This window comes from Schistocerca gregaria, chromosome X (genome assembly GCF_023897955.1).
Source record: "Schistocerca gregaria isolate iqSchGreg1 chromosome X, iqSchGreg1.2, whole genome shotgun sequence".
Classification (NCBI taxonomy): Eukaryota; Metazoa; Arthropoda; class Insecta; order Orthoptera; family Acrididae; genus Schistocerca; species Schistocerca gregaria.
Genome location: NC_064931.1, coordinates 773,067,667 through 773,094,511, shown reverse-complemented (window position 1 = coordinate 773,094,511; position 26,845 = coordinate 773,067,667). Strand labels below are relative to the sequence as shown.

Sequence of the window (26,845 nt, the reverse complement as noted above, 5' to 3'; positions counted from 1 at the left end):
GTTTCAAGGGTTGTGTTCCGTTTAAGACGACATCCAGGTCAATGAGAGAATACCTTTGTCCTCCTACTTTTCAGTTCATCTATATCTACACACACTCTAAAAAAATATAAATGAATAAATACACTCCTGGAAATTGAAATAAGAACACCGTGAATTAATTGTCCCAGGAAGGGGAAACTTTATTGACACATCCTGGGGTCAGATACATCACATGATCACACTGACAGAACCACAGGCACATAGACACAGGCAACAGAGCATACACAATGTCGGCACTAGTACAGTGTATATCCACCTTTCGCAGCAATGCAGGCTGCTATTCTCCCATGGAGACGATCGTAGAGATGCTGGATGTAGTCCTGTGGAATGGCTTGCGATGCCATTTGCACCTGGCGCCTCAGTTGGACCAGCGTTCGTGCTGGACGTGCAGACCGTGTGAGACGACGCCTCATCCAGTCCCAAACATGCTCAATGGGGGACAGATCCGGAGATCTTGCTGGCCAGGGTAGTTGACTTACACCTTCTAGAGCACGTTGGGTGGCACGGGATACATGCAGACGTGCATTGTCCTGTTGGAACAGCAAGTTCCCTTGCCGGTCTAGGAATGGTAGAACGATAGGTTCGATGACGGTTTGGATGTACCGTGCACTATTCAGTGTCCCCTCGACGATCACCAGAGGTGTACGGCCAGGGTAGGAGATCGCTCCCCACACCATGATGCCGGGTGTTGGCCCTGTGTGCCTCGGTCGTATGCAGTCCTGATTGTGGCGCTCACCTGCACGGCGCCAAACACGCATACGACCATCATTGGCACCAAGGTAGAAGCGACTGACGGCGGCGGTGCACAAATGCTGCGCAGCTAGCGCCATTCGACGGCCAACACCGCGGTTCCTGGTGTGTCCGCTGTGCCGTGCGTGTGATCATTGCTTGTACAGCCCTCTCGCATTGTCCAGAGCAAGTATGGTGGGTGGACACCGGTGTCAATGTGTTCTTTTTTCCATTTCCAGGAGTGTAAATGACACACCACGAAGAAATTATCTGAATTGGACGCAGATCATAGAATGTGCTGTATATGTACATACAAACCGATGATAGTAGTGGAGCAAAGACAGCATCACCCCACTCTGCGTTGCTGACAAATTTATTCAAGGTAGCGAATCCAAGATGGCGGCCATGGATGTTCCAATGTTGTACTGATGTCATTGTGGGAAACGCAATTTTTTTTGGGGGGTGGGGGGTGGGGGAAATAGTTCAGCTGGGCTACTTCCACTAACCTCACTCCACTCCACCCCCATCCCCACCCCAACTCCACTCCTCACCCTCTCCTCCACTCCCCTCCCCACCCTCACCTGCCATCTAGAAATTGGCAGGAAAAGGACTCAGACTGTGCTGGGCTACCGGATAGGTTGGATGTAAGTCTTTACTTTGGATGCAGTAAGGATATATTGCTTATTTAAATAATCTGAGTAGCCATTGATCGAGTGCTATGTAGTAGCTCCATCCAGTGTGTTCACCTTGAGGTCTGGAGGCCGAATGACCTAGTTTACATCACCACCTGCCGTCACCCTCACCCCTCCCCCTACCATAACGCGATCCAAGATGGAGGCCCAGGGAAAAATGAAGGAAATTTGCTCAGTGTGTCTAGCTGCTGGACTGGGAGGATCTCATGACGGTATGCCAATATAGCGTGCACAAAGCAATGTTTAAATGATTTGTTTCAGAATATTGTTTACTTATATCTGAAATCGCAATACATCTCGAAATTGACCCTGGTGTATCAGACGATGCTAAACAATTGTGGTACTGTGATTCTTGAGTTTCTCCCGGCGTATTTGATAATCAAAATATCCACGGGTGTACTGCCGGTCTACAGTGTCCAACGGGCACAATATTTGGGCGATCATACATGTCGCCATCATCAGGTGAACTGACGGACTGAGCTTCTGTGAACGTGCCGGTACGGAGATCCGTACGCTATGGCTGCTCAGGGGGAACTGGGTTCGGTCGCGGCGGCGGCCGATTTAAATACCCTCCGCCCGCGGCGCACTCCCTCCGCCGTCCGCGCCCCTTGCCACCGTCGCGCGGTGGAACAGATTGCGACGGCGTCTGAGATGACGTCGGTGTGATGGCTCTGTCCGCCTTGGTCGTCACAACTATACGTTTGCTCGACTCCCTCCGTTTGTTCGTCATGGTTAGCCCACTCTCACTGGTGGTGAGAACTTCGAGGAGGAAGCCCTGTCGTCATCCGAATGGAAACCTACTTGCTTTTTCCGTTACGTGGACGACACGTTCGTCATCTGCCACATGGTATGGATAACCTCCTTGACTTCCTTACACATCTAAACTCAATACACCCCAACATCAAATTCACTATGGAGACTGAAACGGAGGGTAAATTGGCTTTCCTTGACGTCTTGGTCAATTAAAGGGCTGACGGCACCCTAGGTCATGGGGTGTATCGAAAGACAACACACACTGATCTGTATTTGCACGCAGACAGCTGCCACCACCCATCACAGAGGAATGGTGTACTTAAAAGTCTAGTACATAGGGCGCGCACTGTCTCTGACGCAGAGAGTCTACCCCAGGAATTGGAACATCCGAGAACTGTATTTAGAATAAATGGGTACTCAGGGTGGCAGATTCAACGTGCTCTCCGCCCAACCACTACAGCACAACCTGTGGAGATGGATGAAATCACGAGGGAGGAGGTGGGCACTGCGTTTATTCCCTATAGAGGCGCACTCTTGGGGAAAATTGCCCGCATTTTGAAGAAACACCGGGTCGGAACTGTGTTTTGTCCTCCGAATAAAACTCGTGCATTGGTGGGGAGTGCCAAAGATGACCTCGGTTTGAGGAAGGCCGGCGTGTACCAGATTCCGTGTCAATGTGGCAAGTCGTATATTGGTCAGACGATGCGTACCCTCGAGGATCGATGTCGTGAACACCAGAGGCACACTCGACTGATGTATCCGAGCAAGTCGGCGGTGGCTGAACATTATTTGTCGGAAAAATCACGCTATGGACTATAAACGCACGAGGATTCTGGTACAGACGTCGAGATACTGGGACAGCGTTGTTAGAAAGGCCATCGAAATTCTCACCAATGACAACCTCATAAACCGTGACTGTGGCTACAATCTTAGCAAGGCTTGGGAACCATCAATTGGGTTAATCAAGAGTAAATCGAGCAAACGTATAGTTGTGACGAAAACAGCGGACAGAGCCATCACACCGACGTCATCTCAGACACCGTCTCAATCTGTTCCAACGCGCGACCGTGGCGAGAACTGCGGAGGGAGTGCGCCGCGGGCGGAGGGTGTTTAAATCGGCCGCCACCGCGACCGAACCCAGTTTCCCCTGAGCAGCCATAGCGTACGGATTTCCGTACCGGCACGTTCACAGCAGTCCGTCAGTTCACCTGATCATGGCGACATATATGATCGCCGAAATAATGTGCCCGTTGGACACTGTAGACCGGCAGTACACGCGTGGATATTTTGACTAATTGTGGTACTTTTTTTTATTCCGATAGAAAAGGGAACCACGTAGCTACACTGTCGAGGATCGCTCTAAACATATCTGAAAAACTCTCTGACGTGCGCTCCCGCTGTAAGAAGCCATGGGGCGGGCTCTTTCCTACAGACGAGAAAACTGGCTGGAATTTTCGGGGCCACCCTGTGGCTGAGCGGTTCTAGGCGCTTCAGTCTGGAACCGCGCGACCGCTACGGTCGCAGGTTCGAATCCTGCCTAGGGCATGGATGTGTGTGATGTCCTTAGGTTAGTTAGGTTTAAGTAGTTCTAAGTTCTAGGGGACTGGTGACCTCAGATATTAAGTCCCATAGTGCTGAGAGCCATTTGACCCTTTTTTTTTTAATTTTCGGTGCCCTAAGACTGCTGTTCTGGAGATGCTCTCATGTCACAATGGCGGGTGGGGACAGCTTCCCACCTGTCCAAACCAGTAGAGAGTGATCTGCTTGGACTTTTGTCTGAACGCTATAACAAAGAAGACTGCACAAATAATGTCTTGTGACTCTCCGATGTCATGGAACCTCCTGTGAATGGAGCACTCCGATTGGTTCTTACTGAACTTACTCACCAAATTGCTTCTGCCGGTGTGGGAGCACTGTCCTCCACTTTCTGCAGTTGGACAAATAACGAGACTTTCAGCAGAAAACTTTTTTTTTTAGATCAAAAAACGTACAGTAGTTATATTTCACTGATAGTTAAACCCCTTAAAAAACTCTACAGATTATGAAATACGCAAACTACCGCCAAAACGGAGCGAGGTGACGCAGTGGCTAGCACATTGGACTCTCATTCGGAGGACGGCGGTTCAATCCCACGTCCGGCCATCCTGATTTAGGTTTTCCGTGATTTCCCTAATGGCTTCAGGCAAATGTCGGGATGGTTCCTTTGAAAGGGCACGGCCGACTTCCTTCCCCGTCCTTCCCTAATCCGATGAGACCGATGACCTCGCTGTATCGTCTCCTCCCCTAACCAACCCAACACAACACACCCCAACCGCCAAATCACTTCCTCTGTTACACTTATCTGCTGCTGTCGAGAATAGCTTGAGTTTTTTGGCGTGAAAGCGAACTCCAACCTGGAAATAACACCACAAACGACTGTACCACCCCACCACATCGATGTACTAACCACAATCCGTATCGTGCACCATACAAAAGCATCACTTCTGCATCCTGCATATAGCGATCGACCACCAGACGCTCATACATGTACCACGAAGACAGACAGATCCCAAAAAATCGGAAGCATATGCACCGTATATAGCACTAGACACTTCCCATGAGGTTGAGCGGTCATCCGCTGTGGCCAACGGTCACGAGTCAATGCCCCCCCCCCCCCCCCCCCTCAGCACATGCTAGCCTGGTGAGTTGACAGAGCCTCCTCCACAGACAGCAGCCACACTCTGAACTGGTGTACATGGGCTGGGCTGGTTCCCGAGCACAAAGGCTTCTGCTAATGGTACTTTTTCCAATACGGCCTGCTTGATACCATGTTTCCTGCAATGTGTTGTTCTCATCTTCAGACACTGGGATTACAGGATCATATGTATTTTCACGTGATTTGCCAGAATATCATACCATTAACACGGCAGCTCTCCATATCAAGCACGTAGCAGTATGTTAGCAAGCGCTTGCTCATTATAAATGCGAAGATAAAGATTGGAAATTATATCTCTATAAATCCGGAACTTTAGCTAGGTCACTATGTGGGATGTGCTAAAAATCGCTGAAACTTACCTCATCTGTGAAGATCCTTACATGAAAACTCGAAAATAGAGGAAACTGGTAATCTTTCTCATATTTTTTAATGAATACCGATGTCAATGATCTAACAGATTCCAAATCACCCTTGTACTTAACAAAGTCAAATACGGTTCTACGAGGATAACCCCAATAGTAAGGTCTCCTTTTTTTTATAAGTACGTAGACCTGTTTATTTCTACAATGGTTTACATCAGTTTACAGCTTAAACATTTAGCTATTTGTCGACATAATCACCATTTCCGTCAATGCAGTTTTGTAGACGCTGTGGAAGTTTTTGTATGTTCATCTCCTATCAGCTCGCCGCCATTTTGTTCAGAAAGTTACGAACCTCTTCTTTCATCTCGTCGTCGGAGCCAAATGTTCTTTTAACCTAGGGAACAGGTGATAGTCACTGGGCGCCAAGTCAAGACTATAGGGTGGGTGGGTGATTATGTTCCACTGAAACGGTTGCAGGAGAGCAACGGTTTGCCGAGCGATGGGTGGGCGAGCATTGTCATGGAGAATGTGTACGTCCTTGCTCAACAATCCTCCGGTTCTGAATTGCCCGTTTGAGTTTCTTCAGAGTCTCACAGTATCTGTCAGTGTTAATTGTGGTCCTCAGAAATTGACGGTCTCCCGCTCCTTTGTTCGTCGTGAATTTCGGTCCGACTAGCTGCAAACTCTCTACACCACTTACGAACATTTTTGACATCCATGCACGCCTCACCATACACTTCCATCAGTGCCCCCGGCATTCAAAAACCGAATAACTGCGCGCAATTGGCACTTGGCGGTAACATCCAACGGGTGCTCCATTGTCAACGGCTGCCAAGCCACGACTGAGCGCATCAGCGCGGCGTGCACATGTTTACACAGAGCGCGTGAAGCACTCTTCATAAAAGAGTGACCAACTGCCACACACAGTTCTGTACTTATAAAAAAATAGGAGACCTTACTCATGGTATTACCCTCGTAATACTTATAATCGTATGTCTCTTCCACCTGTTTTTCACCAGCTATATGCACACGACAAACATCACATGCCGTGTTCTCTCAACCAAATAGACAGGAAATGTGCAGAAGGGCAGTACAAAGCAATCAACCAGTCAATTTACATGGGAGGGAATAATTGCCCAGCTTAAACACTTGTCCATATTGAATCTTCTCAAATTTCCACAGAGGATACTCACAACAAACGGGATTAGAAGGCGTGTCCAATAAATACTGAGTATTAGTTCGCTATTCGCCCCCCTAGAGGGCGACATGGTTAGGCCAGCTGCACGATGTACCCCAGCCTGTACAGTTCAGGCGATTCAATAATGACGACTCATAACTTACGCTGGACACGCCAGGTCGTTCCGGCCACCAGCTACCTCCGTGACGTGCCTTCTATGCCGGGCAGAATCGTCCTAGGCAAGCAGCCACATATTTAACAGTGTAATTACAGTTAAATATTACGATCGTAGCGCCAATATGGCGACATTCTACAATAAGCGGTGTATCATAAATACCCCCTACTGACAGCTGTGGCTCTGGAAGTACAAGTTTCTACACTTCCAACACATACTTTATAAGCCTGCTGATCACAGAGTGTCTATAACACATCAACTACGAACAATGCTTGGCCAACAACTGAATGCTGCTGACACCAAACAATACTGAGCGAAAACCTGCGATGGATGGACATGTCTCATTTGTTTTTCTTGCCAGTGGTACCAGTGTGTCTTAGGAAGAGAGATGAGATCGTCTTATAAACGACCAGTTATTGAGAACACGATCGCAACGAATATGTTACTGTCACCCTGCATAAAAAGCGCTCTTGTTTCTACAGGCGCACACAAAAGTCGCTAACGGTACCCATGTTAAAAACTAAACAAGCTTTATAAATCAAGGTATTGGTTTCCGAGTGAAGTAGTCTTCCACACAAATATCGCGACTTTGAATATGGACAATGATCGCAGGGGTGTGTACTAACAGACAAAGCGCTTTTGTACGCCACTGGCGGTGAAAGATTGTAATAAAATCGCCATTTTCATCGAATTTACGATTCGCCTAAGGAACGTGGTACTAAGCTGATATTTGTAACTCCCTCATACCACCACTAGATATTTCTCACACTAACTAAGGGTGTTTCTAACACATGCTGTCTCAGTGACATGTTCGAGGTACTGCGATATATCATCGCATAAGTAAAGACAGCTATCGTTATGATGTACCGAGCGAGATGGCGCAGTGGTTAGCAAAGTGGGCTCGCATTCGGGAGGACGACGGTTCAAACCCGCTTCCGGCCATCCAGATATAGGTTTTCCGTGATTTCCTTAAATCGCTTAAAGGAAACTCCGAGACGGTTTCTTTGAAAGGTCGTGGCCAATTTCCTTCCCCTTCCTTCCCTAATCCGATATGGAATGTTAAAAACTAATCTCCTCCTCCTCGTTATGAAGTAACGCTCGATAGATATGGAACACACCCAACTACAGGAAACGCCGATACGAACTTAACTAACCAAAGATAATTCTTCATCTCTGCTACTGTGAAACATCTAAATATCTTAAGTTTCCTTAAATTTACGTCTATGGTCACAAACTTTTTGTTAACAGATTTCCGGTTTCGGTCTATAATGACCATCATCAGATCTGTTTATAAAAACGAAGTCCTAATGTAATGCAGCCATAGTGGCATCGTCAAATGTTAAACGCTCTTTGCAATCACTAACGACCAACAGAATGCTGTAAACACATTAGTCTATTACTGTAAAAAAAGGGCTAATGTAATCTGCTTGCTATCACACACTACCTGCACTTGTGAGGCATCGCTAAATTCATTCACTGTAATCTATGCTTCTGTACAATGTTTTAGGGAATCTCACATTCTCTGAAAATCTTCAGGTTGGTCACGGATACGCTGGCAAACATTGATGACGCGTTTACTGTAGTGTTTGTGCGTGATTAATTGGGACTGCATATAGCAAGATTTCAAGTGTCCCCACAACAAAAAGTCCAGGGAACTAAGATCGGAGAAACGAGCTGTTCAACGTACGGATTGTACAACGTCCGTCCGTCCAATCCATTGGTCATTAAATGAATGTCTGAGAAGTTCTAGGACATTCGTCAGAAAATGTGTTGATGCTCCATCATGCATAAAACACATCGCCATTCGTCGTTAAAATGATACCTCTTAGTAGACAGTCAAGTCGTTCGTATTAACTGAAGATATCTTGCACCAGTCAACCTCTTTGATAGTCGGTTAGGTCCTGAAGTTGTGCTGCACTTACTCCTCAACCACGATAATACTGTACGTGGCCTCCAGCGGTCGTAATCGGAAACATGCAGTGTCATTACAGTGAAAAAGTACAGTGATGAGCAAGGAAAACGTGTTGCAGAGCGAATGATTTGAAGACCATTGTGCAATCCTAAAGTGTTACAGCGTCTTGTCGTGAAATATCACGATAAAAACTCAAGGTATGGGAACTGGAACGCCCACGCTACCAGGTCCATTAATATTGTAGTCGACTAATACGCGAATCTGTGAATACGGTTTACAGTAACAACAGGAACAGATTTTTCCTGCATGCTGTATCCATGGACAGTAACAGAGGAATGTGTCTTCATTCGCTTCTTGCATTCTATAGGTCATTTTTAATAGCAAAGAGACTTCAGTAGAAGATCTGTATTCAACAGTATCGAAGATGAGAAAGCACATATTGCTCGTAAGTTGCACATTTAGAGCCCATGTTTACAGGACATTTTTGTATTTTTTGGTCCTCTGAAGATATCGAATAATTTTTTAACATTCTACATAGGCAGATGCACTGCTTAATACTCAGTGGTTAATAACTACGGGAAAAGCCCTTCTTTGAGAGAGTTAGCATTGCTGCCAATCTGGAATGCCTGCACCTGATACGTGTGAAGCTCAGTTGGCAGCGACGTCTACAAGTTTTCTCGCTTAGCTTGGCTTCGTAGGACTCAAAATATGCAGGAATTGTAGAAATTTAATACGTCGATTGTGTAAAACTTTCCATAGCCAATTTGAAAGCTGGTCATCTTTATCCCACAATCTTCGTCTGACAACTGCTCAAATGGATCTAGAGCTCATAACGATGGAGCCAAATGATATGGAAAAATGCTGGATATCTTTTACTACACACACTACATTACCCTGAGTATATAGTGGCTTTAGTTCTTTCTTTGAGTTTTCGGGGACTGTAAGTACTGCATTAATACTAACTCATTATATTTATAAAATTGTGCTTATTTCAGGCTTTATATTTCGGTTGACACAAACCGCGAAAGACAGGGCATTCAGTTATATCTGACTACGACAAGGAAAAGCATTGTTATGTTCCATTCCGACGTAATTTACAGTGTAGACGTCCTATAAAAGTAAAAACAGACTGGAAAGTTGGTACCAATACAATACAGTTTTAGTAAGTACAAATACCATTAGATAATAAATTTTTAATCTTAATATTAGCAGGTAAGGGTCAGTGTTAATTCTTTCTCAAACAAAGTTTGTTTGATAAACTCAGTTCTCTTTTATTGTGGACTTTGGAAGTAGTTTGCATCGTGCCAACATCCTTTATACGAAAAGAAACTATCAAAGAACAGCACCGTGCAATGTCCTTCAGTTTCGCAACTGCGGCCGCCCTTGGCATGCATCAGTATCAGCACATTTACAAGCCACAACACGTAACCCGGTTGTACAAGGAATACTGAGACAATCCGCCATGCTTCCTCAGCCACGTTATTCCTGCGTCACATCTCTCGTGCCACCACATTAACAAAATCGAGTACAACTCGAAAATATCATAGAAAATTAATTGATCGCGCCCTCCAGGATTTCACTGCCAGAATTTAATTATTTTGTGACACACGGTTTCTGAAATTTTAGTGCGTAACTTAAGACTTACGGTGTTGCTTTCGTGCGCGGGATTGGCCGCGCGGTCTGAGGCGCGGCAGTCATGGACTGTGCGGCTGGTCACGGCGGAGGTTCGAGTCCGCTATCGGGCATGGGTGTGAGTGTCCGTCCTTAAGATAATTTACGTTAAGTAGCGTGTAAGCTTAGGGACTGATGACCTTAGCAGTGATGTCCTATAAGATTTCACACACATCTGAACATTTGTTGCTTTCGTGGCTAGCTGCTATTACTTGTGGACCGGCTGAAATATTGATTTTAAAATTATAATACGTGTGTACAAATATGTAGTTGGAATTTCAAATTATTTTTGGGTTTATTAGACTTTCTACTTTAAATACACGTATCTTGGTACTGCTAATATTAAAACCGAAATAGCTAATAAAACTTCAATTTGACAGTAATCACAGGAAAATTTGAAAGCGGATTCTAGTATTCAAATATGTAAACTAGGATGGGATCTTTTCTTTATATTTCTTTTACAGCCAATTTACATCTAAATAAACATACAAAACACAATATCAAAGCAAAAGATTGCATTAATAGTGGAGTACAATGCGACGCAAGTTGAAACAGAGATATACGCATTCAGACATTACATTCACTGGACTCCTATGCTCGCATTCATTTCCTGATGCAGTTGAAGGATATTTTTTCATAAATATGCTGCAACCCATCTTCAAAAACTACAATTTTCAGATGATGTGATCTGAATCGTCATCAAATAGTTCGTTTCCATCATGTGTAAACTCACCAAGAGCTTTTAAATCATTTTCCCCAAACGTTACTCCTCTTCACTGCACATTTTGAACGCAACACCAACAGAAAAGCACAAAGACGGACGAAACAGAGAGAACTCTAACATCACCTAATGCCTACGAAGCAAGAGACAGTAACAAATGTTTGAAAAGGACGAATTGTTCGAATGATACCGCTACTGTCATCTACGAAGCCTCCAAACCTCGCGGGTGATTCTGGGAGCCGTAAAAAGTACGTTCGAAATCGCGGAAAATCATCGCATACAATGCATCCGCCGCACATTCTCATTTCCTGCAAACGCCACAGTATTACGTCAGCCGCACGCTAAGTGTTACTGCACGTGTGTCGTCTATTTCACCAGGATACACGGTCAAAAGCTGTGGCTGCAGTTGGCTAGCGTCTGTGATTTACTGCTTCGAAAAGCTTGAAATACATCACCCGTACAGAGATTTGATTAGCCCTTTGACTGCGGCAAACGTGCTCGCTACATTCCGTAGAGAGCGCCGCTTTGTTGTCGTCCTACACTGCTGCCGGTACCGAGAGACCACGTTCGGGCCGCTACCTGTGAACTGTTTCTGCCACGAGGGCCCCTTCCTCTATGCTCAACATTCCAGGAAGCCTGGGCGTAACAATTTCGTCTGTCGCTCTGTGTTTCGCTGCACCCGATTCAGAATAAATACTGCTACTGCAAAAACTTAAGTTTTTCATTTTTAAACTCCTGTATAAACGAATCACTGCATAGAGAAACACACAGGTACGTCAATATTGTTTCACGCCTCAGACCTGCATCTTTCCTGGAGTTATTACTAACATGCTAGAAGACTATGACGAAAGCAAAGTGTCACTTTCGATTCCTCCCCGTAAACTAGTGTTTTTCATAGTTTCTCTTTCATAAAACCATTGACATACATACACTACTGGCCATTAAACTTGCCAGGTGATACTCCTGTATGACGATAACGAATACACGTTTCCAATGTGCGTTCACCGCTATGCCGCCAAACTTGGATGCGACCATCATGATACTGTAAACAGAACCTGGATTCATCCGAAAAAAATGACTTTTGCCATTCGTGCACCAAGGTTCGTTGTTGAGTACACCAAGGAACGTTGAGTACGCGAAGGAACTTGCCCCCCTTCTTGCAGCGGTGTACCGTAGGTCTCCAGAAGAGCGAAGTGTTCCAAAGGATTGGAAAAGGGCACAGATAATCCGCGTTTTCAAGAAGGGACGTCGAACAGATGTGCAGAACTATAGACCTATATCTCTAACGTCGATCAGTTGTAGAATTTTGGAACACGTATTATGTTCGAGTATAATGTCTTTTCTGGAGACTAGAAATCTACTCTGTAGGAATCAGCATGGGTTTCGAAAAAGACGGTCGTGTGAAACCCAGCTCGCGCTATTCGTCCACGAGACTCAGAGGGCCTTGGACACGGGTTCACAGGTAGATGCCGTGTTTCTTGACTTCCGCAAGGCGTTTGACACAGTTCCCCACAGTCGTTTAATGAACAAAGGAAGAGCATACGGACTATCAGTTCAATTGTGTGATTGGATTGAGGAGTTCCTAGATAACAGAACGCAGCATGTCATTCTCAATGGAGAGAAGTCTTCCGAAGTAAGAGTGATTTCAGGTGTGCCGCAGGGGAGTGTCATAGGACCGTTGCTATTCACAATATACATAAATGACCTGGTGGATGACATCGGAAGTTCACTGAGGCTTTTCGCAGATGATGCTGTGGTGTATCGAGAGGTTGCAACAATGAAAAATTGTACTGAAATGCAGGAGAATCTGCAGCGAATTGACGCATGGTGCACGGAATGGCAATTGAATCTCAATGTAGACAAGTGTAATGTGATGCGAATACACAGAAAGATAGGTCCCTTATCATTTAGCTACAAAATAGCAGGTCAGCAACTGGAAGCAGTTAATTCCATAAATTATCTGGGAGTACTCATTAGGAGTGATTTAAAATGGAATGATCATATAAAGTCGATCGTCGGTAAAGCAGATGCCAGACTGAGATTCATTGGAAGAACCCTAAGGAAATGCAATCTGACAACAAAGGAAGTAGGTTACAGTACGCTTGTTCGCCCAATGCTTGAATACTGCTCAGCAGTGTGGGATCCGCACCAGGTAGGGTTGATAGAAGAGATAGAGAAGATCCAACGGAGAGGCTCTGAGCACTATGGGACTCAACTGCTATGGTCATTAGTCCCCTAGAACTTAGAACTACTTAAACCTAACTAACCTAAGGGGGACATCACACACATCCATGCCCGACGCAGGATTCGAACCTGCGACCGTAGCGGTCGCGCGGTTCCAGACTGAAGCGCCAAGAACCCCTAGGCCACACCGGCCGGCGTCGGAAACGTGATGGTACGCATTTCTCTTCCTTGCACGAGGCATCACAACAACGTTTCACAAGTCAACGCCGGTCAACTGCTGTTTGTGAATGAGAAATCGGTAGGAAACCTTCCTCGTGTCAGCACGGCGCCAACCTTGTGTGAATGCTCTGAATAGCTAATCATTTGCATATCACAGCATCTTCTTCCTGTCGGTTAAACTTCGCGTCTGTAGCACGTCATCTTCGTGGTGTAGCAATTTTAATGGCCAGTAGTGTATATTCATAACTAATAACTCTCGGAGAACATGAACCTATTAGTGATATCACTGTAACACATCGGCAGGTTTGGGAACCATAGTAATAACTTTTCTGTCCTACGTTTGTTGATTCGGTTCACGAACTGTTAGCAACGCTGCTGAGCAGATATGCAGACCACTAATGAAATACTTATCATAAAACTATTATGTGAAAAAATTTGATTCTTTCACATTTTACAGTGTGATACGTTCTCTCGTTAAAGAACTGAATTTCTTTTCGTTATTCGTCTAACAGTGAAGCGCCAAAGAAGTTGGTCTATGCATGCGTATTCAAATACAGAGATATGTAAACAGACATAATATGGCGCTGCGGTCGGAAACGCCTATACAAGACAACAATTATCTGCCGCAGTTGTTAGATCGGTTACTGCTGCTATAACGGCACGTTATCAAGATTTAAGTGAATTTGAAGGTGGCGTTATAGTCGGCGCACGAGCGATGGAACACAGCATTTCCGAGTTAGCAATGAAGCAGCAATTTTCCCGTACGATCATTTCACGAGTGTACCGTGAATATCAGGAATTCGGTAAAACATCAAATCTCCGACATCGCGACAGAATTGCAACCCTTCCACAAACTGCTGCAGATTCCAGTGCTGGGTCATCAACAAGTGTCAGCGTGCGAACCATTCAAAGAAACATCATCAGTATGGGCCTTATGAACCTAAGGTCCACTCGTGTACCCTTAATGATTGCACGACCCGGAGCTTTACGCCTCGCCTGGGCCCGTCAACACCGACATTGGACTGTTGATTCTTTGGCTCGTTAAGTGTAGTTACTGTAGTGCATCCAGTGAAGTGAAACATTTAACAAAAGCTTAAGATTTTCGCAGAGGTAGAAGCACAATGCATAGACTTTCCGTATGGTTCCATTTACGTCAGTGATTTCCGTGTATAAAATGTAGTTAACATATCGAAAGTGTCAAAAGCCAGAGGCTGCATTTTTATTTGGCAACTTAATTACTGTTGCTGAAACAGGTCGTAAAGTGAGTGGAGAAACATATTGGAATTGTTTTTAAAGCTGAGTCGAAGCTATATGTATCACCATTCTCAGGATATTGGTTTTTGTATCTGTGGGAAGGTTAGGTGTGCTGCGTCCAGCGTTCTGGCGATGCACAACGTGAATCATGTAATCATTTCATAAACGGTTCCGTACACGGAAAAGATGATTCTTGGAAATGATAGCACGCAAAGAGTTTCGTATATTTTCGTTATGGTTATTACTCTAAGCTTTTATGCCTGTCGAAATACGGTTATAACTACGAGTTTTTCGATGGAAAGATGTATTTCTTTTAACTGCCTTTAATATCTCGTCCCAAAAGTCCTGTAGCATTGCAGACATTAATATTTAATATATTCTATGCGGGACACTCAGCTTTAATCGAAATCCGTTTGTTGTTATATCACAAGACGTAATCGTGAGTAACTAAATGTTTAATTATTTCAATTTCCTTCGAGACCTTTTGTTTATTTTCAACCTGTAGAATGGATTATAGGTATATGTAATGATATGAGCTTGTAGCTCGTCTCTCAAGCAAGAATACTGCAATGGTCCTTGTAAGGGGGCATTTCATACTCTACTTCTGTTTCTTTTGTCCAGCGACTCCAAGTACCAGGCATAATTCCCTGTCACCATCTTCATCACTTCTTCCTTTGTACAAGGACTATTCGGAAAGCAAGGACCTATCGGTCGCGAAATGGAAACAACAAAGATTTTATTTGCAACAGTTTGGTATACCTTCCAGCTACTTCTCTACACAGTTGCCGCTACAACTGAAACATTTGTCATAATATTGTACCAACTTTCCAATACCCTCGCAATACAAGGCAACTATCTGCCTGTGCTTTCCGTCAATTTTCTACCCCGATCTGTAGCTTCTTGTCTGTGCCAAAATGTTGTCTTCATAGCCAGCGATTCCTGTGAGCAAAGATAAAAATTAGAGAGCCAAGTCCCGGCTATACAGTAGGCAATCAAACACTTCCCATCGGCTGAGAATTCTCATGAAGTAAATGCATAACAGGTACGTTGTGTGGGCTGCATGATATCAGGCGAAATCTCTCACAGGCGCTCATACTTGGTGAGAGGCACTATTTTCTAGGTATATTTACGTGCTCACTGTGCACTCAGAACTGAGAATGGGCACGTGACGTGACCGACGGGCAGACTGGAGAAACTATCCAAAAAGTGTGTGCAAAGCTTCACCGGATTTTTTTGTGTTGTGATTTCCATTCCGTACCCGATTGGTTCAAAATTGCTCTGAGCACTATGGGACATCTGAGTTCATCAGTCCCATAGAACTACTTAAACCTAACTAACCTAAGGACATCACACATACCCATGCCAGAGGCAGGATTCGAACCTGCGACCGTAGCAGCAGCGCGGTTCCGGACTGAAGCGTCTAGAACCGCTAGGCCACAACGGCCGGCCACAAGTAAGATCTCAGTAGTACATGCACACAGGCCTAATGACGGAAAGCTGCTGCCGTTACTTGCGTCGAGCGTTAACGCTCCCGCAGCTGTCAGAGGATTAGAAATATACTAAGAATGAGCGAAGGAATTCTATAACCTGTTTTAGTAGGGTATGTGGAGGATAAGAGAAAACAATGACGGAAGAGATCTCAGATCTCTGACGATCTGCACAAGGGATGTAAGCACAAACTGAAATAAGTGATCGACATCAAAAAGTGGAGGAAAAAAGATCACAGAACATAAAACTGGTAACGAACATGCTGGTAGAGATAGTCGAAAAAGCAGAACTACATTGAGGGTACGAAAGTCGTAGGATATTGATATGCACATATACAAATAACACAAATGGACAGGTAGGAAGGTATGAAACGGTAACACATTGGCGGAGCTATGATTTGTACACAGGTGATTGATGTGGAAAGGTTTCCGACGTGATTGTAACCGCACGACAGGAATTAATAGACTTTGAATGGGGAGTTGGAGCTAGATGCATAGGACATTCCATTTCAGAAACCGTTAGGTACTTCAGTATTCGGAGATTCACAGTGTCAAGAATGTCCCGAGAATACTCAGTTTTAGCCATTACTTCTCACCACGGCCAACACACTTAACGACCAAGACCAGCGGCGTTATCGTAGAGTTGTCAATGCTGACAAACAAACAACACTGCGCGAAATAACCTCAGAAATCAATGTCGGACATACGACGTATCCGTTAGGACAGTATGGCGTTAATGGCCTCTGGCAGGAGACGACCGACGCGAGTGCCTTTGCTAATAGCACGACGTTGCCTGCAGCGCCTCACCTGGGCCCCTCACCATATCGGTTGCACCCTAGACAACTGGATCACCGTGGTCTGGCCAGATGAGTGATGATTTCTGTCGATAAGAGCTGATGGTAGGTTTCGAGTGCGGCGCAGACTCTACGAAGCCATGGACCCAACTTGTCAATAAGACCTGCGCAAGCAGGTGGTGACACGATAATGGTGTAGGCTGTGTTTACATGGAATGGACTGGCTCCTCTGACCCAACTGAACCGATCGTTGACCATTTCGAGCCACTCATGGAATTCATGTACCCAAAAAACGATGGAATTTTCATGGATGACAATGCTCCATATGACTGGGCCACAATTGTTCGCGACTGGTTTGAAGAACATTCTGGACAATTCGAGTGAATGATTTGAGCATAAAATATCCTTCACCAGAAACAGTTTCGCAACTGTTGACGACTATAGAGGCAGCATGGCTCTGAAAGGGATTTCCAAAGACTTGTTGAGTCAATGACTCATCAAGATGCTGTACCACGCCGGAGGAAACAACTTCCAGCACAGTATTAGGAGGTATTCCATGGTTTCAGTCACCTCAGTATATTTATTGATAATCCATTACGGGTATCGTTCAGTGGCATCAGAACACTGTAGAAGATCGCCCAGAACAGCACGGCATTCCGTATTACCCTCCCGTACCCACCGATTCCATACTCTGCTTACAGTCATTGGATCTCGACCAACGCGAGCAGCAATGTCGCGATACGATAAACCGCAATCGCGATAGGCTACAATCCGACCTTTATCAAAGTCGGAAACGTGATGGTACGCATTTCTCCTCCTCACACGAGGCATCGCAACAACGTTTCACCAGGCAACGCCGGTCAACTGCAGGTTAGTGTATGAGAAATCGGTTGGAAACTTTCCTCATGTCAGCACGTTGTAGGTGTCGCCATCGGCACCAATCTTGTGTGAATGTTCTGAAAAGCTAATCATGCGCATATCACAGCATCATCTTCCTTTCGGTTAAATTTCGCGTCTGTAGCACGTCATCTTCGTGGTGTAGCAATTTTAATGGCCAGTAGTGTAGTTTAATTAGTGTGTAAGCCTAGGGACCGATGACCTCAACAGTTTAGACCCATAGTCCTTACCACAAATTTCCAATTTATATTTAAATGCTCTCCGTGACTGAACATTTATTTTCTTAAACACACGAGTCAGGTGTTCCAGACGGCTTTTAATTATCATTTACTGAAAATTTCTTGCTCTGTGGTGAGATTTGTCACAGCAGCTGGTCTTTTCTACCTTAAATTATGAAAACATCTCGAATTTTCTGTGAAACCCTACATGAGTAAGTTTTCGAAACTGACACTGCATCTTTCAGCTATATACGAGAATTTGGGACCCTATTTGGCCTTTAATGATATCGCGGTCGATAAAAATTTCCTTGACTAATTATTTTATACATTGCTCCAGTATATGTTTGTGTATACGAATTTCTGGTCAGACTGTCATCTGTACTGAAGCAGTAATCGTAAACTTAAAATGTTTAGTACACGCGTCCGCGTACTAAAACGCCATGTTCTGCTTCATACTGCCATACAGCGCCACAGATAACCCAGAAAAATCGCAACCAAAAATCAGTTATGTGACATTTCTGTTTGGAAACATATCATGGGGGTATAATTATTCGATCGTGTTGCGGTACTATAAATAAAACAGCTAATTACAGAGATGTATGTACACTCCTGGAAATGGAAAAAAGAATACATTGACACCGGTGTGTCAGACCCACCATACTTGCTCCGGACACTGCGAGAGGGCTGTACAAGCAATGATCACACGCACGGCACAGCGGACACACCAGGAACCGCGGTGTTGGCCGTCGAATGGCGCTAGCTGCGCAGCATTTGTGCACCGCCGCCGTCAGTGTCAGCCAGTTTGCCGTGGCATACGGAGCTCCATCGCAGTCTTTAACACTGGTAGCATGCCGCGACAGCGTGGACGTGAACCGTATGTGCAGTTGACGGACTTTGAGCGAGGGCGTATAGTGGGCATGCGGGAGGCCGGGTGGACGTACCGCCGAATTGCTCAACACATGGGGCGTGAGGTCTCCACAGTACATCGATGTTGTCGCCAGTGGTCGGCGGAAGGTGCACGAGCCCGTCGACCTGGGACCGGACCGCAGCGACGCACGGATGCACGCCAAGACCGTAGGATCCTACGCAGTGCCGTAGGGGACCGCACCGCCACTTCCCAGCAAATTAGGGACACTGTTGCTCCTGGGGTATCGGCGAGGACCATTCGCAACCGTCTCCATGAAGCTGGGCTACGGTCCCGCACACCGTTAGGCCGTCTTCCGCTCACGCCCCAACATCGTGCAGCCCGCCTCCAGTTGTGTCGCGACAGGCGTGAATGGAGGGACGAATGGAGACGTGTCGTCTTCAGCGATGAGATTCGCTTCTGCCTTGGTGCCAATGATGGTCGTATGCGTGTTTGGCGCCGTGCAGGTGAGCGCCACAATCAGGACTGCATACGACCGAGGCACACAGGGCCAACACCCCGCATCATGGTGTGGGGAGCGATCTCCTACACTGGCCGTACACCTCTGGTGATCGTCGAGGGGACACTGAATAGTGCACGGTACATCCAAACCGTCATCGAACCCATCGTTCTACCATTCCTAGACCGGCAAGGGAACTTGCTGTTCCAACAGGACAATGCACGTCCGCATGTATCCCGTGCCACCCAACGTGCTCTAGAAGGTGTAAGTCAACTACCCTGGCCAGCAAGATCTCCGGATCTGTCCCCGATTGAGCATGTTTGGGACTGGATGAAGCGTCGTCTCACGCGGTCTGCACGTCCAGCACGAACGCTGGTCCAACTGAGGCGCCAGGTGGAAATGGCATGGCAAGCCGTTCCACAGGACTACATCCAGCATCTCTACGATCGTCTCCATGGGAGAATAGCAGCCTGCATTGCTGCGAAAGGTGGATATACACTGTACTAGTGCCGACATTGTGCATGCTCTGTTGCCTGTGTCTATGTGCCTGTGGTTCTGTCAGTGTGATCATGTGATGTATCTGACCCCAGGAATGTGTCAATAAAGTTTCCCCTTCCTGGGACAATGAATTCACGGTGTTCTTGTTTCAATTTCCAGGAGTGTATTTAAACTGAAACACAAGAAACTTATGGAATTGTTTAATATTTTTTGAGACTGCTTCATATCTGTTTGAATCTTATTAATAACGCTGTGGTCTTTCAGTAGTTTCTATTGCTTTGCAAAAAAACAAAGGTTCAAATGGCTCTGAGCACTATGGGACGGCTTAACATCTATGGTCATCTGTCCCCTAGAACGTAGAACTACTTAAACCTAACTAACCTAAGGACATCACACAACACCCAGTCATCACGAGGCAGAGAAAATCCCTGACCCCGCCGGGAATCGAACCCGGGAACCCGGGCGCGGGGAGCGAGAACGATACCGCACGACCACGAGCTGCGGACATTGCTTTGCATATGCGGTCACTTCGAATTCTGATCGAGTATGCAGCCATACGCTCGCAAGTAAATTGGACTGTTTCCCATTTCCCAAACTTCGAAAATGCTTTACCTTCCGTTCACAACAACTATCCCGTACAGCCCAGACCACACAACTTTACTTCTTTCTACTACTAATTCTTGGGCTTACAATTCAATCAGGCATGCTGCAGGACTCCTAAGAGCTCTATATGACAGTCTTCTCTGTGCTATATATCTTCCCAGTACTGTCTCACTCAGAAAATTCGACACTAGTTAGGGAATACGAATATCGATATTGTTTATGAAACAGCAATAAACACAACAGTTTGCAGTACGATCGCCAAGACCAGCTAACCCTTTAGCAACATCTAGTCTCTCTACATTCGCTATGAGAAATTCCCGAACTGGTCATACCAGCAAATTTATACTGTATATACTCCACCAGGAACATTCTGGACAAATAGACCAAGTACTTATCACCAAAAAGGCCACTGTATTCTATTGTCTCCCTCCACTGTGTCATTAGGTCCATACAACTGCTACCACACAATACGCAGCTTAGGAATTATCCCACTGATAAGCGAGCGGCGTGGGTTGCTATCACCAAAGCTCCTGCAGCGCTTTTTAGGACACGTCACAGCTGATAACCGAGAAATCTTTTGTAATCGCTGCAAATACGTTGAACTGTGATACACGCTGTGAGAAATCTCGCTGGTACTATGGACCTGTTGCGACTCCTACAAGCTTCAGCATCATGTTTGGATACGCGTGATTGTTATTTAGAAAGGGCACTGTCACTGACTAGATAAATAGAAGGTACCTAGCGAGTAAAATACAGAGATGATGTTGAAAGATATGGCTCAGTAGTGCCTTATGAGTTGTTTGATAGAAGGAAACCATGGTTTGCAATGGCTTGTTAACAAATGAGTTCATAGTGATGTGCTGGAAACCTAACATCTCTGCCCGGGGTGGATGGATTTTTGTATTAAAAGTAAATCAGCTACCCATTATGTGATATGTTTGCAGAAGGAAATAACCAAAACTTGCACAAGACATTAATTGTTTAATGATTAATACATATAAATAGCCTCAGGTAAAACATGTACTTTCCACGTGTCTGTTTCAATTCTGTCTATAATCAGTCTGATTATAAACACAATCAGTTCAGCAAATAAAATCAATAATAAGAACAGGAATCAACAATTCCCAATAACATTTGAGCGTGCCATTGAAAAGCAAAGATAGCATGCATTCTTATTTACCGTAATGTTTTTAAGTCTTTAAGGACATAGGGCGTTGAACCTAAGCTAATATTAAAATATTTCAGTGCAAAGTGAGGTATTTTGTGTTAAAATATATGAATAATGCTTTCACATGCCTGTCGAGCATTCGATGATAAGGCGAAACATCACTGAATTACTGTTTGTGGCGGTATTAAATTTGCATAAATGGGTCTGCGGTATTTAAAGAAACGTTTCATAACACATTAACTAACATATATATTGCACCCTCCACCATGTACAGCACGATGGCTTGTGGAGTATGCATGTAGATGTACTACAGTTGAGGATATTAATGTTTTGAACTGCAGCAGAATTCTGCTAACTGCATTAACCTTTTTTGCGTTGAGTCGGGTGTCTGCCGACATTATATATTCACAAATAGGATTTTAAGCCACAAATCAATTAATTTTGATATTTAATCTGCTACTCATTTGAAAATATTGCTTAAGGGAAGGAAATTAGTGAAATATAGATGCAGAGGCAGGGAATGAAATTGTAGGTTCTTGTCAACCTACTGACTTTGTTGCTTCCTGGAAGAAGAGAGACCATACATCGATGATTGGAGTTGTCACACTTACCTCTGTAGATACAGGAAAGGTGCTGGACTATGAATGTCTGACAAAACACTGTCAAGGTTGTACCAATAAGGTAAATGAAAACAAATGTGACAAAAAATTTGAAGGTTTCAGTGGTGGTGTGGAAAGCAAGTGGTTAGCCTCTATCTTCAGTATGTCAATTGTTAGATGTGGTGTGTGATACACTCGGTACCTTAGTGTTGGTGACTCTGAAGTCTTCAGTAGTGTTGTGGCTGCCGAAGCCTATGGTGAAACTGAAATAAATAAAAAAAAAGGGATCTATAATACATGTGCAGAAGAGAACGGGGGCAAGACATAGAAAATTCTGCATGGGCATGACAGGGAAAAAACACTCTTGTAGAAAGCAATTGGTGGACAAGGCAGACACACCAAATCAGAAATAGAAAACTTCACAGGATATTATAATCTAGACTGCAGGAGAAACAGCGAAAATGTCAGTGACACGAGAACAGCAATTTCGGCGACTCTGTTTCACAGAATATCCACTGATGAGCATCCACAGCATGGATTCTGTCCAAAAGGAAACAGTTCAAGGCGCAGGTATAATAGGTGTGAAGCAAGTGGACAAAAACACACACATTCGCACTCCACACCAGAAACTGTTATGGCAGAACTTAAGTCATGTACCGTATAGAGATCTTTCTGATTCTAAGTTCCTGGAAAAATATAAGCATGGTAAAGTACAGAATCCGAATGAAATCAACAATACTTGCATTTGGGAATGCTTGCCAGGAACTGTTTTTGTTGGCATGTCAACTTTCCAGATTGGTGTGATGGATGCTATAATATGTTTTAAATAATAGGCATCAAAACTGGGAACAATTTGAAAAGTGGGCTGCTCCGAGTGGACAGGCAGCGTGTTGCTGAATCTTAAAAAGCTGTTGAAAGCTTTACAAAGGAGGCCAGAACAACAAATACAAGAAAGAAAACTAATGAATATGAAAGGACACTCAAAATCCAAGACTATGGAGCTGAATGTTTTGACACGTTATCATTGAGATGACATTCAAATCTTTAGTTTCAGTTTCCTGTAATCAACATTCTGCGTACTTAGGTATTATTATCTCATCCAATATTAAAGCTACAAAAACAAATTTTCGCATGAATAATAATGTAGTGCTAGCCTACACAGCGAACCACATTATTCAAGAATGTATTACGCATTTTAAGCTGGAGTGTGTCATACAGGGTGTTTCAAAAATGACCGATATAATTGAAACGGCAATACAAACTAAACGAGCAGCGATAGAAATACACCGTTTGTTGCAATATGCTTGGGACAACAGTACATTTTCAGGCATACAAACTTTCGAAATTACAGTAGTTACAACTGTCAACAACAGATGGCGCTGCGGTCTGGGAAACTCTATAGTACGATATTTTCCACATATCCACCATTCGTAGCAATAATATGGCGTAGTCTCTGAATGAAATTACCCGAAACCTTTGACAACGTGTCTGGCGGAATGGCTTCACATGCAGATGGGATGTACTGCTTCAGCTGTTCAATTGTTTCTGGATTCTGGCGGTACACCTGGTCTTTCAAGTGTCCCCACAGAAAGAAGTCACAGGGGTTCATGTCTGGCGAATAGGAAGGCCAATCCACGCCGCCTCCTGTATGTTTCGGATAGCCCAAAGCAATCACTCGATCATCGAAATATTCATTTAGGAAATTAAAGACGTCGGCCGTGCGATGTGGCCGGGCACCATCTTGCATAAACCACGAGGTGTTCGCAGTGTTGTCTAAGGCAGTTTGTACCGCCACAAATTCACGAAGAATGTCCAGATAGCGTGATGCAGTAATCGTTTCGGATCTGAAAAATGGGCCAATGATTCCTTTGGAAGAAATGGCGGCCCAGACCAGTACTTTTTGAGGATGCAGGGACGATGGGACTGCAACATGGGGCTTTTCTGTTCCTCATATGCGCCAGTTCTGTTTATTGACGAAGCCGTCCAGGTAAAAATATGCTTCGTTAGTAAACCAAATGCTGCCCACATGCATATCGCCGTCATCAATCCTGTGCACTATATCGTTAGCGAATGTCTCTCGTGCAGCAATGGTAGCAGCGCTGAGGGGTTGCCGCGTTTGAATTTTGTATGGACAGAGGTGTAAACTCTGGTGCATGAGACGATACGTGGACGTTGGCGTCATTTGGACCGCAGCTGCAACACGGCGAACGGAAACCCGAGGCCGCTGTTGGATCACCTGCTGCACTAGCTGCGCGTTGCGCTCTGTGGTTGCCGTACGCGGTCCGGTCGCCCTACCTTTCCAGCACGTTCATCCGTCACGTTCCTAGTCCGTTGAAATTTTTCAAACAGATCCTTTATTGTTTCGCTTTTCGGTCCTTTGGTTACATTAAACCTCCATTGAAAACTTCGTCTTGTTGCAACAACACTGTGTTCTAGGCGGAGGAATTCCAACACCAGAAAAATCCTCTGTTATAAGGAATAAACCATGTTGTCCACAGCACACTTGCACGTTGTGAACAGCACACGCTTACAGCAGAAAGACGACGTACAGAATGGCGCACCCACAGACTGCGTTGTCTTCTATATCTTTCACATCACTTGCAGCGCCATCTGATGTTGAAAATTGTAACTACTGTAATTTCGAAAGTTTGTCCGCCTGAAAATGTACTGTTGTCCCAAGCCTATTGCAACAAACGGTGTATTTCTATCGCTGCTCGTTTAGTTTTTATTTCCGTTTCAAATATACCGGTCACCTTTGAAACACCCTGTATGTTCTTAAATTATTAAGAGAATAAACTGGCTTCTAAGAAACATTTTGAAAGTAAGCATGTAATTCAGTGTGTAAGATAAAAATCAGTTTTCACTCCGCTGTGTATTCCACAATTTTTTTTTCACGTTAGCATCACAATATACTAATTATTTGCTTAAAGTGTCATTCCAATACCTATTAAAGTTTTGAGTTATTAAATTTCAGAATACTAGTGAAAACTACAAGGCACGACCTCCAGGTCCCCTTCATAACTTCGTACAAACCATCCAAATGCTGAATAATTTCTTCAATAGGAATATCTCCTACTTCAATCCCTTCCTCTTCTATAAAGGCTTTTATTCTTGAAAAATTTTACAAAATTCTTTTTGTTCAGTACTAGTTTTTTTTTCTTCATGAGCACTTAATTCATTTATTTGTTTGCCCCTAAGGGTGCACTGAGCTTTGTAGAAACGTTACTTACACAAGCAGTTTGAGGCATTCAATTTCTGTCAAATAACTGTCCTTTCGATTCTAAATTGTATTCTCAAAAGGGAGTACAATCCTCGTCCTTCGGCTCTGAGATACGAGTTATTAACTTTCCTCTAGATAACCGTCTGATCACAGTTTGCAAAAGAAGAGATGTGTCTACACTTCCCACACCCGTACATTATTTTGTGCAGTCGTTTCCTCATTTCTGGGTTTGCCTTCTGGACTCCGATAAATACAGTTTTATTTTATGTTGGTGTCACATTCTTAACAGCTACCTGAACTAGTCTGTAAAAGCTAGGATTAGTTGTTACACTTTAATTTCACAGAGACGTTAATTTTTACTGTTTTTTAAGTTACTTTCTCGAATGTTGTGAAAAAGGCAAGTACTTTTCGCGGTACATTTGAGCGATCTCGACAGAACACCAGGGTTCCGCAGAACACAGTTTAAAAAAGGCTAGTTTAGAGCATCACATTCACGTTCAGTGGAATTTAAATCCAGTGAGTGACATTGAGGATGACGACAGTTCAAATTCGGGTCTTTTGGTCTTCTGTGATTTTCCTAAATAATGTCTGGATTCGTTCCTATGAAAAGGGTATGGCAAATTTCCTTCTGTAACGTCACACATGTTTAGGCGACCTATTCGGCCGCCTAGAATTGGTACAACGTAAGATAAATTTGTCTGTGCAACTGAGCGCAAGCCAGTGTGCCCAGTCCCCATGGAGCGCCACGGCCGACCCAACAAAGCAACCGGTAGGTCCCCTCTCCAAATATGATGGCAGTTAGTGTGGCTGGAAATGGGAAAATTCCCAGGGCAGGGAATGCGGACAGCAGTTGCTCGCTCACCTGAAGAACAGGCGATACACCAGAAATGGCTGATTGTTTGATATATGGCTCCTTACAACTCTTTGAAACTATATAGTAAATAGCCGCACGGGATTAGCCGAGCGGTCTAAGGCGCCTCAGTCATGGTCTGTGCGGCTCGTCCCGGCGGAGGTTCGAGTCCTTCCTCGGGCATGGATGTGTGTGTCTGTCCTTAGGATAATTTAGGTTAAGTAGTGTGTAAGCTTAGGGACTGCTGACCTTAGCAGTTAAGTCCCATAAGATTTCACACACATTTGAACATTTTCTATATTAAATCACAGTTACGTATTAAGCAAATATGAATGCATCAGCGATCTCAGAAATATGAGGCACACCCAGTGAAACAATAATATGTTCATTACCTTAAAAAATAAATTAATATTTTTACAGTGATTAAATATTTTGACAATGAATCTTAAAATTAACTACTTTTAAAAGCTTCGTGCGATTTGACCAAACGATATCTCAAATGATAACATTGCACCATAGTTATCACCAATGAAAGTTATGTATATTTTATTTATTAATTACGTT

General features: G+C 44.4%; 1 protein-coding gene across 2 annotated transcripts in view; it reads right to left on the bottom strand.

Annotated features, from left to right (window-relative positions):
- The window catches only part of LOC126299177 (UNC93-like protein), a 400,303-nt gene that overhangs the window by 346,169 nt on the left and 27,289 nt on the right, over positions 1-26,845 (bottom strand). The window contains exon 2 of one of the 2 annotated variants that reach the window (XM_049990944.1): positions 22,414-22,474. The exons of the other annotated variant lie outside the window; for it this stretch is intronic. The gene's annotated coding sequence lies outside the window, so the exon portion shown is untranslated. The remainder of the gene's footprint in view (positions 1-22,413; positions 22,475-26,845) is intronic. 2 annotated transcript variants of the gene reach the window in all.